Genomic DNA, 12642 nt, shown 5'->3' on the forward strand with positions numbered 1-12642 from the left:
AGGGCTTCCATTAGGTTTCCATGACTTTGAAGGTGATAGGGAAAAGAGGCTATAGCCTTCTGATCCTACATAATACCCTACAGCAGTCAGATGGGTATCAGCCAGTCTTTTAATAAGTGGTATTAGAGCATGCGGCATTAGAGAGACTCTGCACTGTCTGGGATAATGCTGAAACAAGTCTGGCCTTGGGTCTTCCTAAGCTATCAGTAGCTGGAGATGAAGGAATCGAAAAGGGAAAAGCTTGGAAAAGGCTGAACAGCTCTGCTCAGAAGGAACCAAGCCCAGAGAGCATTAGATCTGCAAGAGAAACAGAGATGGACACAAAGCTACACCCCATTGCCACAGAAATAGTCTTGCCTCATGTGAACTGACACACTGAAACTATATGCACAAGTAAGGTCTCCTCCAAAGAATAAGAGCTGCAAGACCAAGACATCTCTTATTAGTTTATTTATGACAACCAGCAGCAGTACATTTTTGTTTTCCAGGGACTTCCCAGTGTTCTATTTATAATTTTTGAAAACAAGCCAGGACAAGCATAAGAGTATACAAAAACCACACCACTTTTTAAGGCCAGCTAATGTTGCTGGTTTGTCTTTGATTTACACATCAATAATACTTCTTGTTACAGAAGCACAATGGATCTTCTCATTGTGTTAATCAATTTAAAAATGTGATTAGGAAAGTGTCTTTCTTGACCTTTTCTTTTTTTTGGGGGGTGGTAATATATCAGTCATCCTGGTACAATTACACAGTTTGAAAACTGCACTAACTCCATGCTGTTGTTAACACACACACAAAAATGCTTTTATTAACAGAGCTAAGCCTTGTTCACACATTCACAAAAGGTGACCTGTGGAGGTGCATGATGCATTTGCTTGCCCTGAGAATAAGAGCCTATCTCACATTTATCTATTCCCAAGTGGAAATGCAGTGTCAAAGCATACTTACTAAAGTTAGAGAAAACATTCAGTTTTCAACTGGTTTCCAAGTTTTCCCACATCGTTAATAAAAACAGTAACTGCTCAGAACTCAAAATCACAGTTGTTAATGTAAAAAGGGGGGAGAGTGATGAATGCCTGGAGGCTCAGAAAGCTGATGCCGTGCCCCTCGATCACCCCAGGGTACACTGCTATGCAGGAAGCCAAAAATACTATGATGACTTCATGGCTCCGTCAAAGTCAAGGGTCTGGACGACAATTCAGTCTCCAAAACACACAGCTCATAAGCACATCCCAGCCCAAATCTACCTGTGCAATGCCCGGGAGCCTCCAATTATGTGCAAAAAGCCGTGTCGTTCATATGGTGTGTTGCCGCATGGCCAGAATGGGAAAGCTTTTCCAAAGCAGGGGTTGTTCGCAGGCTTCCCTGCCGCGCGGCGCGCCAGCCGTGCTGCAGCCCCAAGGCCGCTTCCCGCAGATAACGGGGCTGTGAGGAAGGGTTATCGTAAAAAAAACATGAGAAACACAAGCTGGCTCAAGATCTGTGCTGTACCTGGGAAGTACACCCAGTGCATAAACACAACTTCTTCCTACCCACTTGGTTAACTAGGAAAACATGCAACAAAATGACAGTTGCTCTCATTGCACTCCTACAAGCCCTTCTCTATTTTCACATGAAAGCTGCCCCTACCTGACCCCCTTGCCCCGGCTACCTGGGCTCAGGTGAGGCCAGTAGCCAGGCACAGTACTGAGTAGCCACGCTCTGCCTGGCCACCTTTCGGCAAGGGGAAAGGGTTCAGCGTGGCCGCAGCAGTCCCGGTGCCGCGGGGAGCAGACAGACCTCTGACCTTTAGGCATGCAGTTCCCATCGCAAAAGCGAAGGGCTGAGCACAGCTCGTCATACCCTTTCCTCAGTGCTTCCTGGCCCAGAGTCAGTTTTTACAATTGAGAAGGGAAGGGGGAGGGAATCGCCTGCAAGCGGAGCAAGTTTTAACTCTCACGCAGGGGACTGCCTGATCAGAACAAACTGGACAATGCTGCATGGTTTAACCGAGCAAGAAGTATTGCAAGAAGTTCTTTCTTTTATTTACTAATGTTTCTTTCTTTCCCCTGGATTGCAACTGAAATTCTTTTGGTTAGTGTTTTAATAGAGACTGACAGCCAGCTTCCCATTAACACTGCAGCCACTTTACACAGTGTAAAAGGTATTTAACATAGCAGTATATAATAACTACACCTGCTTTGTATTAAGGAAATCATATTAATGAGAATCAGGCTTCTAGTAATATTCTGCCTTTGAAGGAATACAAATGTTTCCTTTCCACTGCCTTCCTAATTCCCTTTTTCCCCAAATAAAGGAAACAGTCAGATGGCTAACAAACAGATTATTCTGTTGAGTGAAGCGCGCCTAGGCAATAAAAGGCCTAGAGTTTCTCAATTAAATCATAAGGCTGTTCTTGTTCAGAAAGATCTTCCTGAAGAGCAGTAGTCAGCTCTTTCAGGAAATTAAGAAAAGGGAAAGGTAGGGATAGCGGCAATCTAAACACAGGAGTTTTCACTAGAGCCGGGACTCGTTCTTACTAAGCAAAATCACTGGAAGCAGCAGTGCAATGTTTGCACAACAGACCTCCGCAGACAGAGCCATCGATGGTGTAAAGAAAGGGGAGGAAAGTGAAATGCAATCTGTATTTGGGAGCCAAAAGAGAAAGGGCATGTCTCATGCTAAACCTATCTGCTTTGGCAGTATTCCTATAAAGATCACAAACTTGTTTTGATCACTAAATATAGCAAAGAAAAGGAATCTACTGCAAGTAGCTCTCTCCGCCAGCGCTTGCTGTTTTACGCAGGCAGAAGAAGAACACAAAAGAGAGATTTGTCAAACAAATGGCAAATGAAGCTTGCCAAATTTGAAGGGCAAATTACAATTTAAATGATAGGTCCTAGCCTGGCAGCTGTGAATTCATCAGCTTCTCTCTCAAGCATGTCCAATTGAGGCTACAGCAATGCAAACTACCCCTCTTCCCCTAGCACACCTCTGCTCTGACCTGGAGGGGCCGCCTCTCCAAAGAGCGAGTTTTTCATGCCCATGTAATTCTTCCAGCTGAAAATTCCCCCCAAAGTGCTAGTCAGGGTCTTGTTTGTTTGTTTTTACACCTTCTGTCCCATGTACTTCAAGGTTTGTGGGCAAAGCAGCCTTTCTACAAGTACCGCCTGCACGTTCGCATGTCTGTGCTGGTTTTGTACACATGAAAAGGGTTTTTCAACAGTGTCGTCTCCCACACGGACTGTGTGGCACCTTCCGCTGCAGGACAAAACCAGTGCTTTGCTGGGGCAACTCAGCAGAGCCTCTGCACTGCTCCGCTAAGTAAAGCACTTTTGTTTACCGCTTAAGACAAATAATATATCTTTCTCTTTGCTTTCAAAGGATTAGTTGCTTTAGGGGAAAAAAAAAAAACAACCACAAACCTAAATCCCTGATTTACAGCATAGTTTCAAGCCTGTAGAATAACTTTTTGTGTGCAGTGAAAACCAGACCAAACACTGTTATTCTTACCAGTACTGTTGCCAGAGAGGACCAAACAGCCAAACTGCACATAGACAACCCAAGAGAAAGAACTTGGTGCTACGCAGTAACCTGCTAGAGTAAACTGTTCTCACTACACAAAACTAAAAAAAAAATACAGTTGCAACTGCAAAGCCAAGGACTCCGAATCAGAACTAGCCCAGACTAAAGGATGCCTTACTTATTTCATGCATTCCCCTTCTGCACACGCAGGATGACAGTCTCCTCATCAGCATCTGAATCACAGAGCCGCCCGGGCTGCTCGCTTTGAGAATCTTTGACAAATGCCCGTGAGCCCTGTGCATCTCCCTCGCTGAAAGGCAGCAATATCACTAACACAAAAGTTACTTATAGGCAAGTTCAGTCAAGCAACAGAGAACGCACGTTGCGTAAGCAGAGCTGCCGTACCATTCTCTCCTGGGCCAGGCAGCCACAGCAAGGCCACGGCCAAGCAGGTGAGGTAAGCCCTGAGCCACGTCTGGCCGTCCGAGCCAACTCCAGCCCACTGAGGCATGTTTCTGTACGGTTTGCAGAGACGCAGCTCTCAGAGTCACCATCCAGGATGAAACTCCAGCAAGGAGATGGCGTGTGACCGCCAACGCCAAGTCCTTGGAACAGGATATGCTTCAACTTCCTTACAATCCACGCACTGGCTTTCGGTACGGTAAACTCCTGGACTGGCTTTTTGGAGAATCTTTGCAAGAAGAAACATGTTCAGAGTCACCTCCAAGCTTTTCAAAGGTGAAGCCTTCACTTGCAAACATTATCTGCAAAGCCATTCCAAGTCTACCTACAGTACTAGTAAGGCACAACTGCTCTGCAGGAACAGTGTTTGCTCACACCTACATTGCACAAGCATCTGCTTCCTCCCCTTAGGAACTGCTGAGGTGCCCTGGGCACATAACTGGGAAGAAAATACAGATTTTTCACTCCCCCAAAACAAAGCCGGCTCTGCTCTTACTTCCCTCTTACAATAACAAGCACTGCTTTCTCTGTCCCAGGGGTATTTCATCACCAACATCCCACCCAGTTCTGTGTAAGAAACAACATTGCAAACAATCTATCAGATGATTTTTTTTCTTTAAAAAAACAAACAACAAACAACCCTAAACCTGTCAGTCTGCTAACTGTGAAACTGCTTGTTACAGTCCAAGTGGTTGATGAAGTGGGATGACAATACCAGGAAATACCTGGAATTGATCTTCAATGTTTATTTTTGGAGACTGGCTTTTCTCCCAGCTCTTATTTAATAGTTTGCTCTTTCCCTCCTCTCCCCAGTTGTTCTCTCTGGCATCAAATTGCACTTTGTTTCACCTCTTGGAGTTTACCCATGGACCCCCTAAGCAGAACTTCAGGAATCAAATCCTGGCTCAGACAACACGTTCTTTCTATTTCACTGCTATCATAGTCTTTCTCTCATATCAAAAAAGATAGAAGAATGCTCTGGTATTTGTCTGAAGTCAGAAGTGCACAGGATCTAATTAACACTCGGTACTTGCCTGTACTTTGTATCTCTGCTATACAAGCAAATTCCTTCAACAAATTCTCCCCCTAGATACTCAGCTCACTTAGCAAAGGAAGTCCTTCTGCTGTAAACTAGTTCTCCACACAGGAGAAATTTTATCCCTTCATACCTGGTTCACCTGTGCAGATAAGCTAGGCTTCTTCCAGAAGAGCCAGTGATTATTACCGCTAAATAACACAGCGGCAGCAGCAACACTTCAGAGTAGACCAGGTCACAGGTCCCTGTGCAGCTCCAAAGCTCACGGAGCTCTGCATTTAGATACACATTGCGAGTTTAAATATGTCAGTTTAAAGAGTTTCCGTACATCATCTGAACGCCACTGAATAATCACACACGCTGTCTTAGGCCACTGCGAGCCTGAAGTGAAGCACATTTACTCCTTCAAGGTTTAGCCGTTTGCTGCAGATTGGGAGCACACGTACAATCATCCACACCGGCCCAGTGGGTACACAACAATCCAACTATGTGCCTGAACTGGATTTTTGGAAGAGAAAGGACAGGGAAGGGAGGAGGAGTAACAGCCTACGTAATTTTCCAAAAAGTTTTCACAAAAAGGAAATGAGTACCTACCGGGTGCCGTCCATCACCAAGCACCAGGCAGCCGGTCTTGCCCCCAGGAGAGCAGCAAACTGCAAGGCAGCCGCAAGGAGCACGGGCAGGGGAAGGAACACACCTCTGGGAGCCTGCAGTCGCCCGCATTGCTTCCACCTCTGCCACTAACCTGATGTGTGACCTTGAAAAAGCCACTCTGCAAATCCCCTTTGGCCTCTTATTTATAGCAGAAGATTGTCTGGCGCTGTGGGTCCAGCCCGAAGCTTTTCTGAATCCAATGATTGACCAGAGGAGGAAGGCTTTGAACTGGACATTGCTGTCTGCTCTCCAGTTTCCAGTAAAGCCCTCCAGGCACACCGTCGTACACCGCACGACCTACACGGCCACCGAGTCTGGTAGAAATGAGAACACTAGGAGCCCTCCTAGAATCTCTGCCGGGATATGAGACACTTTGGCCGAGATTCAGCTCTCCTGACACTAAACAGCTACAAGAGAGATGCCTCCATGCGTGTTCATTGTTTGAACTCGGCAGAAACAATGAAGAGAAACAGGCACTTTTAGGGCAGTTTGTCCAATGTATTTTTAGATATCTAATGCAGTGTGGATGAATCATGGCCCAAAAGTGTTTGCTCCTCTCTAGTGACTACGAAAGGAGTCTGGACAACTGTCTCTCATGCAGGTAGTTACGTTGTAGTTTGTCAAGATGAATCTCACGCTTTTAAGTTGGGAGAAAGGATGTAAGCAAAGAAGCACCCCCTCGGTTTACACTTAAGTGAGAAAGAGTGTCTCCACTGGAGACACATTGTGCAAATGCTCTGTGATTCCCTCCCTCATAAACATCTTGTAACTAGACAATATGCAACTACCTTCACTGAGAGGGCTTGGCTTTGCTAGAAGAGTTTCATTTAGTCATTGAACTTGAAGCTTTCACCAAATATTCCTGCAAGCAAAGCTCCACATTGCTCACTACTCGAGAGCCTCCAAGAAGCAGGACATGCTGCTTGTGGGGCAGCTTTCATTTCTCTCCCTGCATTATTTAGGTCGTTATCAACAACACAAACCAACCCAACACAACACAGAGGTTTCGCTAATGCAAACTGAACCAAATCCACTTCTGAAGCATTTTCACAACCACTTCATGGCCAGTTGTACACAGGCTGTTTGCCGCAGACCAACAAGGCATGTTCAGCAGCGTATTCTTTCCCCTCTCTGCCTCGCCCTTTCACTCCAACATTCACCAACTTCTTGTCTTTCTCCTGGCAACCAACAGGCCAAAAGATTCAGAAAGCAAAACTTTTTCCTGTAAAACCCACATTTCTGCCTCCTCCCTACACTTCCATGAAAGTAATTACAAGTGCTTTGTTTTCCGTCTTAATTGTCATTTCCTTTGATGGAACTTGCAGCCTGAATCTTAAAGCTCGGGTAACATACCATTCTTTTTTCTTCTTCCCCATCCCTGGCCACAAACAGTACTGCTTGTATCAGGGTCAGCAATTCCTTAAAAACCTCTCGAGCCAATCTGTGCAGCTGCATTGTGTAGGGAGTTATCAGCAGGCTGCAGGAAGGTTAGAAAGCAAACATGCCTCCCTACGAGAGACCAGAGACTGAAGTTAAGCCCAGAGTCAAAGCTCTAAAGCTCTGCCCCATTTCCCCTCCTGTGGGGAGATAACACCCTGTTCTGCACCAGCCCTTTTCCCCAGCGCAGCTTTCTGCTCCCCTCCTGCGCGTGCAGCTGAGCTAAACAGAAGTTTTTTCCCCCCACTCCCTCTTCTGTCCCTGTTCTGGCCCTTTAGCATCTCCACAGAAGGAGCTTGCTTCATCTCCTGCTGTGAACACTGTGATTTAGGTGATCTATAGAGACTCTTCCTGGTATCCTCACTAACACTGGGACTTGTGTGCAAACCATGAAGGTCGCGGGAAGCTGACCAGTATTCAAAGACACTGCTTAGCCTTCCCATCTCCACTCTGCAATCCCTGCGCAGGCAAAATGCTCCAGACATTGGGGGTCTTTCCCCTCTCGACACTATCCCAAGCCAAAACACGTTCATCCTTCACAGCGACTACTTGCTGCTGACACCCTTCATGCTACACAAGATGCAAGTCAGTCCAGGAAGGGTAGGCAGTCAAATCCACGCCCTATGGGGTAACATACACTGTATTTTTTTATTCATAGTCCAGCAGGTATAATGTCCTGCTCCTCCTGGGGAAGCCGCACGTCTGCACAGGAGGAATTGGGGTGAACACAGCCTGTCCCTTAGCATGGACATACCACTTGTACTCCCAGACACGTATTTACACTCCAGACCAATTCAGCCACATCAGCTGAAGTAAAAAAACTCTCCCAGACCCAAGCCAGGTCTCGATCCCCTCCACAGAGCACAGCTGGCAAAAATCAGATCAACTTGATCTCCCAGCGGCTACGCAGCCACTTCTGTCTCAGTTACAGGAGTCTTCTACCCACACCAGCCAGGGATGAAATTCAGGCAAAGGAAGATTAGGTGAGAGGTGTATGAAATGTCACCTTCTCTTTAATCGCAGCTTATGGATCCAGCCCTGAAATGTTACTCATACAGAGCTCCACACTCCACACATATAATCCCACCACCTAATCCGACTACTTGTTCCAACAGGCACGTTGCTAGGACTGGGTCCTTGCCATCACTGTCTACATTTCCAGCGTTCCTCCGAGACCACGTCCTCTCCCACATCTAAAAGTCCCATGATGGTTCAAAATAAACCGCGGGAAAGCTAGGGCAAGTGTGGTGGCACACAATGCTCATTCCTTCAACATGAGAAACGACACAACCCATTGCAACCTGATAGGTGCTCTCCCACGCTGCCAGATTATGTTGGGGAAACACTTCTGTTGTGGTAAGCAACAGATGAGCATCTCTCTGCACATACACAGAAAAAGCATCCCAGCTGGTAGACTTTTAAAACTGGTATTTATTGTGCCCCAGGGAAGAAAAGAAATTGGGTAAATGGGCTGAAAGGCACAGCTTCGCTAGGAAGAGTTTGGATCGTCTCTTCACATCCCTCCATACAAACCCAGCCATTGAGAGTCCAGATCTAAAACAGAGCCACAGTTGCTAAGAAAACAGCGCTGCAAACAGATGTCAGGAGATGATTCATGGAGTAAGGGCATATCCCTGCACTACAGATAAACCAAAATGAATGAGGCTCTTTATACCTGATCTTCCAAGCTGTGCTTCTTCATGCCCTCTCTGGGATTTTTTCTTTAATTCATTTCTATATTCAGATGGTGAGGAAACCAAGCGGAGCTAAATTCACTGTTTATGGAATTAATTACTGGTAAAGGGATTTTACAACACTTACAGTGAACTCAGTAGAAGGGCTAAGCTGTGGCCCATTTTTCCCCCAAAACAAAGCATTTTTCTCCTGAAACAAGAAGCAACTTTGCCCAAAAACCTATCAGAAGAAATAACATAAAACTCACTGTTAAAAAACTTCAAAGGAACGAAGAGTAGCAATTTTTTCTTTTGTTACTTTCCCTTATACCATAAAACTTAAAATTAACGACTATGGAGATAAAGCATTTTCAACCTATTAGATCATTAGCCAGTAATGCATGCCGCTTCTTGAATTACTTCATTGTGTCTATGCTTAAAATCTTTGCCTGACAAATAAATAAAAAATAGCTAGTGCTAGCACACTACAAGACTGGCCAAGTGCTACTGACACCAACAAAGGTCTTATTTACTTTAATGAACATCTAGTCAGATTTAATTGGAGAAAAATAAGTTCCTTTGCCCCTCTTAAACCATCATGCTCAATTCTTAACACGGTTTGATATCAACAGCTCTTAAAATACAGTTTCCTGAGGTTATTTGTAAAAACTGTTTAAATAAAGGAACTTTGAACATGTTTTTATAGATAACTAGGGTAAAAAGGCAATTATTATTCATTACCCTTCATTATGAAGAAGGGAAGAACAAACATCATTTATACACTTCTGAACACGTGTTTGTACAGCATCTTGCAGAAGGGGGGCCCAAACATTGCCACAGTACACATCAGTACAGGGCAATACATTTACTGCAGTGACCGCTGATTTTCCATCACCCCTCTGAACTCCCGTGTGCCACTGCCCATCCCTCTCCGCTTCAACTCGTCCCCACTGCCATCGCTTGCAGATGCCAGGGCTTCCGCTCCCCTGCCAGCGCGCGCTCACTCCACACCAGCCCGTCCCCTCCCGCTATGACATGCCTTCTTCTGCCTTGGAAATCAATTATTTAGGCTGCCCTGGTTTCAACGCGAGGTGGCTGTGTGTGTGCCTGTGGGGTGGCGGATACTGTTATTATGGGCAGCGTTAACAGCCACCACCGTGCTCCTTCTCGGAGCTATAAAACCAGCCCAGAAGTGGCCGAAGTCTGTGACTCAGCTAATCACGTGCCAGAGGCCATGTGTGTCCCTTCTGCAGGTATTGCATTTCAGACAGAGGTATAAAGAGACGTGCCCACTAAGCTACGGTTTTGTTAGCTTAGCCAACGGTCACAATAACTCGCCAAGATCCTGCTCATGGAACTTAGGTCTTTGTCTGTCTGTCCTGTGATGGGAGATCCCCCTGAAAGCTGAGAGGGAGGAAAACACGGGAAGGATGGAAAGAGGGAGTGAGGACAGACACGAGGCACCCTGAAAAAGGGGAGAAAAGGCGTGAGGAACACATGGTCACTGACATGACAAAGGTTGTGAGAAACTCTCAAACAAACTTGCTCGAAGTTTTTTCTCTGTACATTTTGAGTAACTCGAGGAGCGTGCACCTGCTCTACCTCCCAATTCCTCCAGCAGCTCTCAGGCAAAACAGAGAAGAAAGAACGACCCTGTTTTGGGGGAAGATGGAAAGGAGTGAGCCCAGCTGTAGTCATGGAGGTGAAAGGAGGACAGAGAGCCTTCCCTTAAATCCACGCGCACACAGCACCTGACACAAAGTCAGCACCAAGTTACAAACCGACAGCCCCACGTGCCGCATCCCATGGGCCGCAGTAACACAGATCCGTAATAACTGCTCCGAGAGGAAACGGGAGGCTGCCAAGAGTCCTTGAAAGATGGGAGGGAAGGCGGGAGGGAGGATGGCATGCAAGTGGGGGAAGAGAAAGGAGCCCATGTGCGGTAGGAAGAACAGAAAGTGTGAGCCCACAGCAGACAACGTTTTGCCCAGGGCAGCTGCAGTGACCAGGCACTGACAATACAGCGACTGGAGAAATGCCTGCACCGCCTGTGGCCCTCGCAGGAAAGTAGTTACTCCTTTTCCCTCCGGTGAGAACTTTCAGTAACTGTCCACCATCCGTTTCCAAATACGAAACCCCTGAGATAACGACTTTATCAGCGATAACCCAGGCAGGACGCGGAGCTGCGGGGAAGCGCCGTGTACCTGCACGCACCCCCCTGCCTCTCCCTGGGCTCCCTCCCCACCGCCTCAAAACAAGCCGACTCCGGCTTTCACCCGGGGGAAACTCTCCCGGCACCGCTGCCGGACGGACATCGCTCCGGGGAGGGCAGGGCCCGGCGGAGGCGGGAGTTCCCACAAAACCCGGCTCCCGCCGCCGGCCGTGCCCCCCCCCCCCGCTCCGCCGAGCGAACTCCCGCCGCTGCCCCGCCGTTGTGTGTCCCCGGTAAAAGGGCTGGGAGAGAGGCGGGGGGGGGGGGGGGGAGGCCGCTCCGGGAGCGGGGTTTCTCCGCGCCCCCCCCACGCAGCGGCGTCCCGCGGGGGGCACGGGCGGTGCCGAAGGTGAAGCCGGCACCGAAGGAACAAAGGCGGCGGCGGCGGCGGGGAACAAAGAGCGGCAGGTACCGCCACGGCGGAGCAGCGGAGGGGAGCGGGGGCGGGCGGGGGCGGCGGCACCGGGACCGAGACCGGGACCGGGACCGGGACCGGGACCGGGTCGGGGAGAGCCACCGCTCCCCGCACAAAGGCGCAGCCGGGCCGCGCCGTAACTTCCCGCGGGCGGGTCCCGGCGGGGCAGACTCACCGCGGGCGCAGTCCCGGCATCGGCGGCGGCGGGAGCGGGCGGCGGCGAGGGTGGGCAGGAGGAGGAGAGGAGGAGGAGGAGGAGGAGGAGGGACCGGCCGCTCCCCGCCCCGGCCGCTGGCAGGCAGCGAGCGAGCGCGCTCCCCTCCCGCGGGCGGGAAGGCGGCGCGGCCCCGGCCCCCGCAGCCCGGCCCGGCCCGGCCCGGCGCTCCGCCTCCCCCCGCCGCGGCTTGCTGGAGGGGGTGGAGGGCCTCCCCGGGGGCGGCCTCCGTCCCCCGCAGCAGCCGGGTCTGCCCACGCGTGCGGTGTCCGCCCGGGGCAGGCAGCTGCTGGCGCCGGAGCTGCCGCGGCTGTGCAGCCTCCCACCCGGGGACGGCGGTTCCCGGGTTAACCCGCCGCTGTGCCCGTGTCACGGGATGCCCCAGGCAGAGCGAGGGGACGGTCCCCTGCTCCCCACGCACTCCTGTCCTCACCAGGTTTGGTTTTCGTCCTTGGGGTTTCCCGGTGTTTTCCCTACCGGCGCTAACCCGGGCAGCGCTGCTCGTCCCACCCCTTGGAAACGGCGAGGCAAGGCCACAAGCGCTGCCTGTGTCCCTGTGGTTTGGGTAAAGGGTTGTGCTGGCAGTGAGTAAGAAAACCTGTGTATTGATAAGAACCGGTTTCTATTCTGGGAAGATTTGGGGTCACGGGTGATACAAAGAAATAAATTACTTTGGGTTGTCACGAATCTGCAGCATGCCCAAACCAAATTTAGAAGATCAGGAATATAAGCGGGCAAAAACTGGAGACCTCTCCAGTTCCTGCATGGCCTCCATAGCCCTCCCCAAGCTCAGATCCCGTCGTTGCCTCAAGCACAGATCCCAGGCACAAGCTGCCTTCCCCGCTCTTTCAGATTCGGGCTCTTTCCTCTGCTCCAGGCACAGCATCACCATCACCTGGCCTTGCCCAGCCAGAACTCTGAAAGGGTAGATGGGGGACAGTTATGTGAATGTGGAGAAAATTAGGGGTTTTTTAGAACCCAGAGGAGGGTTTTTTTGGAGGGAGTAGAGGAAGGAATTTATTAGATTTGTTC

The 12642-nt window shown here is 49.3% G+C and overlaps 1 protein-coding gene across 7 annotated transcripts in view; it reads right to left on the bottom strand.

Moving 5' to 3' along the window:
- The window catches only part of SYNE2 (spectrin repeat containing nuclear envelope protein 2), a 197714-nt gene extending 186100 nt beyond the window's left edge, over window positions 1-11614 (bottom strand). For 6 of the 7 annotated variants that reach the window (XM_052783405.1, XM_052783402.1, XM_052783404.1 and 3 more), the window contains exon 1: window positions 5600-5774. The gene's annotated coding sequence lies outside the window, so the exon portion shown is untranslated. Of the gene's footprint in view, window positions 1-5599; window positions 5775-11571 lie in introns of those variants that run through there. The other variant, XM_052783400.1, reaches the window with a different exon arrangement.
- Between the last annotated feature and the right edge of the window lie 1028 nt (window positions 11615-12642).

This window comes from Harpia harpyja, chromosome 3 (genome assembly GCF_026419915.1).
Source record: "Harpia harpyja isolate bHarHar1 chromosome 3, bHarHar1 primary haplotype, whole genome shotgun sequence".
Taxonomy (NCBI): Eukaryota; Metazoa; Chordata; class Aves; order Accipitriformes; family Accipitridae; genus Harpia; species Harpia harpyja.